At 50.7% G+C, this 6000-nt stretch overlaps 1 long non-coding RNA gene across 2 annotated transcripts in view; it reads left to right on the top strand.

Annotated features, from left to right (window-relative positions):
* Positions 1-2734: 2734 nt before the first annotated feature.
* Positions 2735-6000, top strand: part of LOC309447447 — a 64530-nt gene continuing 61264 nt past the window's right edge. For both annotated transcript variants that reach the window (XR_014185613.1, XR_014185614.1), the window contains exons 1-2: positions 2735-2816; positions 2908-2999. This is a non-coding gene — a long non-coding RNA (uncharacterized lncRNA). The remainder of the gene's footprint in view (positions 2817-2907; positions 3000-6000) is intronic.

Raw genomic sequence — 6000 nt, 5'->3', positions numbered from 1 at the left:
GGCACGTAAGGTAAATGCAACTTAAAAGAAAGACTTAAATACCATATCCTGTTTACTATTTCAGCCAGAACTTGGGGTTAGAATTTTCCATATTTTTCCTGGTGACATCACAGGCACCTAAGCCAGGTTTAAAAATCTTATTTTAGCAGAATATATGAGATCATCAATCTAATATGGGAAATATAGGAGCCTGTTGTCAATATTTGACAAGTCAGTGCAGGATAAGCTGTTATATAAAATACAAATTCACGTTTAACCTGTAACCCTACACACAGTTTCCAATAATAATCTTCAGTCTGAAACAGTTTGGTCCCATGAGCAGTTTTTGGCATCTACAAATGGAGTTTCTAGATAAGAAGCCAAAATGAACTTTATCTCTGTAATCCCAGATCAAGTTCTGTATGCCCTCACTTGAAGAAGAAATAAAGGATACCTTGTGCGATAGTGACGAGGCTTTCTGTATAGCAAGGATCATCTTTACAAACCAGATCCACAGCACAAAACCACTCAGCACACACAGTCCATGTGCTGCTTCCCCCGCAGCGCTCGGCGCACCCGGCGCAGGGGTCACACACACACCGGCTCGCACAGCGGCCATGGCCCACGGTGACACCGGCTGGTGACCACGCTCCCACCGCTGCCCGCCTCCAGAACCACCACCTCGGCAACGCGCCTTCCTTCTCAACGACAACGCTAGCCTTGCCAGGCTCGAAGAGGCGAAACTGGATCCAACTCACCTCTGCAGAAGTCTGGGAACAAACTGTACCAACAGTTCTATCTTCTACAGACTTCGTATACAGGGTAGAAGTGGCAGAGTTTCTCCTGAAAGAAACATTTAAATCGGGAGAACTCAACCAGTGCTGAAAAGGGATGAAACCAGTGTGTTAGAGTTAGCTATTGTCTACTAATCCTATTCTGTATGTTTTCCACCATTTTTTTCTGGCATAGTTTCTAATTCCCAGAATCAGTTCCGGGCAGCGAGATAAGCTATGAATTCACACTTGGAAATCCCCCCTTGATAGAACCATAGAACCAGTTTGGTTGGAAGAGACCCTCAGGATCATCGAGTCCAACCATAACCTAACTCTAGTACTAACCCCTGTCCCTGAGAACCTCATCTCCACGCCTGTTCAAACCCTCCAGGGACGGTGACTCCACCGCTGTCCTGGGCAGCCTGTTCAGTGCTTCACAGCCCCGTGGGCACCGGGCGGCAGCGCCACCGGGGGGGAGCGATCTACCGACCACCTGCAGACAGCGCTCAGCACAGCACGCTGGGTCTTTTCAGTACTAAATCCTCAAAAACCAATAAGGCCTTGCAAGAGGGGTAATTTCTAACTTGCACGTTCCAAAAGCGATTCAGCAGGAGAATGCATGAATAGACCTTCTGAGAAGCCAACAAATAGCAAAGATAGAGTGGAGTCAATGTTCATGGTGCTTCTGGTGACATCAGCTTCATGCGAGGCTGGTTTTATCTGTCTTTGGCCAGCTGGAGCCAACAGGGACCAGCAGTAGGATCCACGGCTGGCTCCCCAGGGTGCACGCAGCCACTGTCTATCTATCGTATCGTCAAAAAAACACCCCAAACACGTTCAGGCTTGCCAAGCCTTTCCAATAGCTGACTGAGAGCACGTCAGGGCAAAGGTTTGTAAAAGTGCAGCCCGCTGTTCCACAGCAGCATGGCAGGGGCCAAGGCAGAGATCCACACTAATGTGATTTGTCCTCCCATAGCTTTCAAGATAAGAAGGGGAATGTGGTATTGATTTACCTAGGAAAAGTGACACCTCCCAACATGCGGAACGCATTCCTGCCCGTCACTCAGCGCTGCTCTGCCTTCCGGACAGGGCCGCTCGTGTGCGCAGTCTGCAGCAGGAGCGCGCTGCCCGGCCTGGCGGCCCAGCAGCCCCAGCACGGCGGGTCCCGCCGGCCCCAGCAGCCCCAGCACGGCGGGTCCCGCCGGCCCCAGCACGGCGGGTCCCAGCGGCCCCAGCACGGCGGGTCCCAGCAGCCCCAGCACGGCGGGTCCCAGCGGCCCCAGCACGGCGGGCCCCAGCAGCCCCAGCAGCCCCAGCACGGCGGGTCCCAGCGGCCCCAGCACGGCGGGTCCCAGCGGCCCCAGCACGGCGGGTCCCGCCGGCCCCAGCGGCCCCAGCACGGTGGGTCCCGCCGGCTCCCCCGGCCGCGGGGCCGGCTGCGGGGACCGCGCGGCTCCTCCACCTGCAGCCGCGTTTCTGCTGCCGGACAGGGCACCCCAAACAACTCCTGGCAAATGTGAGCTTAAACCAACTCTAACTCAGAACCAGAACCATCCGCAGAAACCAATGCAAGCGGGGGGTAACCCAAAACCGGTCAGCGCTCCGGCAACGTGACGGGTTGGATGTACCGGCTGGGGATGTTGTTACCACACAAGAACGACGGTCCCGGGCCGCAGCCCGCACTCCAAGGGCCGCTCTCCCCGCGGCACCCAGGCAAGGCCGCACTCCGGGGTGTCTCCAGAACACTCGCTCACCGCGGGAAGGGAGCGCGCTCCGCCCGGAGAGGCTCTTCCGACGGTCCCATGGGGGGCCCGGGGGAAACCCCGTACCCAGCCCGGGCGGGCCATGTCCAGCAGCTGCTCCGGGCCCAGGCAGCTGGTTGGCTGAGGAACCTGTCTATTGGTCAAAGAGCCTGTCTATTGGTCGAGAAGCCTGTCTATCCTGTCCTCCTGCCCCGCCGGGTCACGGCGCGGGACACAGACCCTGACGCGGCGTCGAGCGCGGTGGGGACGGTGGCCCAGAGGAGCCGTCAGCCGCCCTGTTGAGAGTCCTGGGCCCTGCCGAGTGTGTACAGCTGCCACAGGCATAAATCCCATGAGATGGTTTAATTAATAATTAGTTCAAGCAGCTTCTAATCCATATTTTTATTTGACAGACCTAAGAAGTGATATGAGCTTATACTATGGAGAAAATCTTACAGAAAAGAAAAAGTCTTGGAAATCTATCCACAGCTGATCACATGGGAAGGTAAGTGGCTCTTGCTTGATAAGTTTCACAGTTTTCAGTTGTAGCTAGTAAATAATTAAGGCCGATTACACTCAGCTGGTTAGTAGTTCTTCCCAGGGCCTGGGGATTCGAAGTAATGAAGGGCTGAGCAGAATGGAATGGATATTTGCCTTTTGTTGATATTAAAAAGGTGAGAACTGGAACTGTGTCTGGGAGTAGTGTGAAGCTGGGCTGTGGTTGTGGCGCGGCAGCTCGGTGCCGGCTCGGTGTCCGCTCGGTGTCCGCTCGGTGCCGGCTCGGTGCCGGCTCGGTGTCCGCTCGGTGCCGGCTCGGTGTCCGCTCGGTGCCGGCTCGGTGTCCGCTCGGTGTCCGCTCGGTGTCCGCTCGGTGTCCGCTCGTCCCGCCTGTCGGAGGCGGCGAGGCGCGGGGCCCTGGACCCGCCTGCGCGGCACAGGAGGCTGCGCCGGCTCGGCTCCAACGGCCACGGCAGGAGCTGTGGTGAAGTACCTGAAGGTAGAATTTGTGAGCTCTGTACTAACATGAAAGTAGTAAATAACTGTGATTAGCTAGGTAATTCACAGGCCTGTGAGCCTGGCAACAGTCACAGGAAGGATCTGCACGAGGTGATATCAGATTCAGTCAATAAGAAGGCAAAGCTGTTATCAATGCAGATAACCTGGGTTATGGAAAACATTTGTCAGCTATCTGAGATTTCTTTTTAATTATGAGAAAAGATGGAAATCCATAATTGGTGGTCGATGTGAAATGGGAATTTTTCCTGGGGAAGGCTGAGCCATGTGTTTCCCCTTAGCATTTGCTGGTGGTGGTGGCCAGGCTGGGAAGAGAAGGAGCCCCGAGCACCCTGACACGGCCGCTGTGGTCTGCGTGGGCAGGGTGGCAACGCGGGCACAACAGACTCAAGCGTGTCATCTGGTTTGGTACCATCTGCTGTTTTCTTCAAGAAAGCCGAATGTCATAAGCATGCATGACAGGGCAGATAGTAAATATGGTATCTGGAGTGGAAATGGGGGGTTTTTATTTTCCGTGTGTTTGGCATTGCAGTGAATGCTGCATACCTTATTTCATTATCTGAGTTCAAAGAGTGGGTATGTGAAAGTACAGCAGAGAAAATCACTGAGGTGTCGAAGTGTTGGGCAGAGCGTGTCCTGAATGTTTGTGCACCAGTGCGGCCCTGTCAGTGCTTCGCCTCCTGCTGGGCAGACCCTTGGGGACCTGGGCCAGACCCTCCTGCTGGGCTCCTCAGCAGCAGAGTCCCACTGCAGGGCAGGCTCCTTTGCCAGCCCACGTTTTATAGTTATAGTATTGATAAGAGACTTAGCATGGGACTTGTTCAGGTATTCCCCATCTTTCTTTACCACTTGCAGCTGCCCTCTGTCATCACAGTCATCTTACTGTGCAAAGCGAGTCCTTTTGGCACTTCTGACGCTGCAGAAATAGTGATCTTCATTGATAAATGTCCTTATTAAAAAGGAAATCACTTTTGTCTTTCTAGTTCATGCTGGGTAGACTGCCTACTTCAAATGATTTTTCAGCTAGGAAAGTAATGATATAAGTAATTCATTACAGACTGTGGTCGCTATAACTGCAGTGAGAAAAACTGTTGGAAATCCTTTTCTTTGTAGAAGATACTTTCTAGGATAGTTAAAACCAGTGGTACATGCAGAGGCCTTTGTTACATGAATGTCTCTCTGGGGAGAAGGAAAAGAGAAAGGGACACAGAGGAAAAACTCTGTGAGCAAGGTTATTCCTGAACTGAATGTTTTTCACACTTGTTGGGAGGCCCATGGATCTTAGATGAGCAACAGCTTAAATGTTCTTGCACAGAATCTAATAGCAAAAGGTTCTTTGCAGTGGCAAATAACGTGAGCTCCACAGTAAGATGAAGCGTGTTCTCTCAGGTTACTTGTGCTGTGTGATCTAGCATAGAACAAGCTACGCAAACAATAAATGACAGAATCAAAATGCATGGAAGCCTTTTTCCTGTAGCAATATATATCTTTTAGTGAAACACTCTGGTCTCACAGAAGTAATGCACCGTTGTGCCCCTGAGGCCACTCCTCTGATTCCACATTTTATGGTCTAGCTCTTTATTCCTAAATTCAGCAGATGCATGGCTTGTAGCTGGTCCCAGCATGGAATGCATCACAAGCAGCTTGTCTATTAGCAGTGACCTGTGAAAGAGAAGAAATAGTGTTTGTATCCTCTCTAGCATTTTTAAGGCTGAAAAAGAAGACTTGGAAGATTTCTTTCATTTTTTTTTTCTGGATCCTGCATATTGCTCAATATTAAGTATCTGGATTATAAAAAAAACCCCAAACCTGAAGCCCCATGATTCATTTATTTTTCTGTTGGAGGGGTGGAAATGGAGGATGAGTTGTAGAAATCCTTGGGAAGGACTCTGCTTGAACAGTAAGAGAACTAGAAATTATCCACAGCTGCTCCCTGGGATTTTGGCTGAATAATCCTCCTCACATGGAATTTTAAAGGCTTTACTAACAGTATGATTTTTAAAATCATCTGTTTCAACTGCTGGGGAAAGTTTTGTAGTGTTTTGTGTTTTGTTTTGGTTTTTTTCCCCAAGATTTCTGTTCAAACCTTAGTCTTTTCCTTTTTAGTAAGAGATTATTGTATTGCTTGTTGTTATAGCATAGTACATACTAAGTAATCACAGCAGCCTTCTTTTGTCCTTAAAAATGGTCTGTTACTTTTGGGGTGCAGTGCTAGGCTGTGTGCCAGGCTTAGACTGGAGTAATAGAAGTGACGCACAGCCTATAATCCCAGTTAATATCTATCCAAATTCCTGAGATAATGCCAGACAAATATTTGTGTGTGTGTGTTTACCTGTGTATACACACACACACACATATATATATATATGCATCAAGTCCCTGCAGAAATGTTTTGGAGTACGTGGTCCACATGACGATGAGAGACACAAGCAATAGCAAGTCAAGGCTGCAGCTGCGGCTGCTGAGAGCTGACAGCCACTGCCTGTCCTGAC

This window comes from Streptopelia decaocto (assembly GCF_964273445.1).
Source record: "Streptopelia decaocto genome assembly, chromosome: 17".
NCBI lineage: Eukaryota > Metazoa > Chordata > Aves > Columbiformes > Columbidae > Streptopelia > Streptopelia decaocto.
Note: the sequence above shows the minus strand (reverse complement) of the source record. Positions and strands in the feature narration are given on the sequence as shown.